The sequence below is a fragment of the Seriola lalandi genome, unplaced genomic scaffold, assembly GCF_002814215.2.
Source record: "Seriola lalandi dorsalis isolate HSWRI2012SDOR001 ecotype SW California unplaced genomic scaffold, Sedor1 jcf7180002054933, whole genome shotgun sequence".
In the NCBI taxonomy this organism is placed as follows: domain Eukaryota; kingdom Metazoa; phylum Chordata; class Actinopteri; order Carangiformes; family Carangidae; genus Seriola; species Seriola lalandi.
In genome coordinates this window covers 3,969,540-3,970,088 of record NW_019525485.1, presented here as the reverse complement: position 1 = coordinate 3,970,088, position 549 = coordinate 3,969,540, and the positions used below count along the sequence as shown (strand labels likewise).

At 39.2% G+C, this 549-nt stretch overlaps 1 protein-coding gene across 3 annotated transcripts in view; it reads left to right on the top strand.

Moving 5' to 3' along the window:
* Positions 1–549, top strand: part of hyi (hydroxypyruvate isomerase) — a 20,473-nt gene that overhangs the window by 12,551 nt on the left and 7,373 nt on the right. The window lies entirely within an intron of this gene.

The window sequence follows — 549 nt, the reverse complement described above, 5'->3', positions numbered from 1 at the left end:
CAGGACAGTTATACTGTTATAAAAGATGCACAGAGCAAAATAACAAATATTGACGTGATTTAAAAAGAATAAAATAAAGAATAAAATAAAGAAGAATGAAATAAAACAGCAGAAAAAATACAGTTGTGTTAGATGAACATCCCCAAGCAAAAGAATACGTCTTTTAAAAGTTGTTGAGACATAAGTTCATCCATTATATTAAATGTGATAGTAGCTGACTGTGTGAACGTAAATATTTTCTATTTTCAATATGCCGAAGAAGAACAAAGCTATAGCCCACTTTTCTCAGAGTGAAGAAGACTACGTCTCAGATGCTATGAGCCAAGCTAACTCAGAGTGTGATGCTAGCCCCGTGCCTCGGGTGGACGACGTCGTCACTGGATCGGCCCAAAACATGGACGTCATTCAGATACTCGACGGGATCAGAAATGACTTATCCACAAAGATTGATGTGGTCTTGAAAGCGATTCAAGATGTTAAGAGAGACGTGCAGGACTTCTCGGCTCGCATGGATGAAGCAGAAGTGCGCATTAGCACCGTAGAAGACAC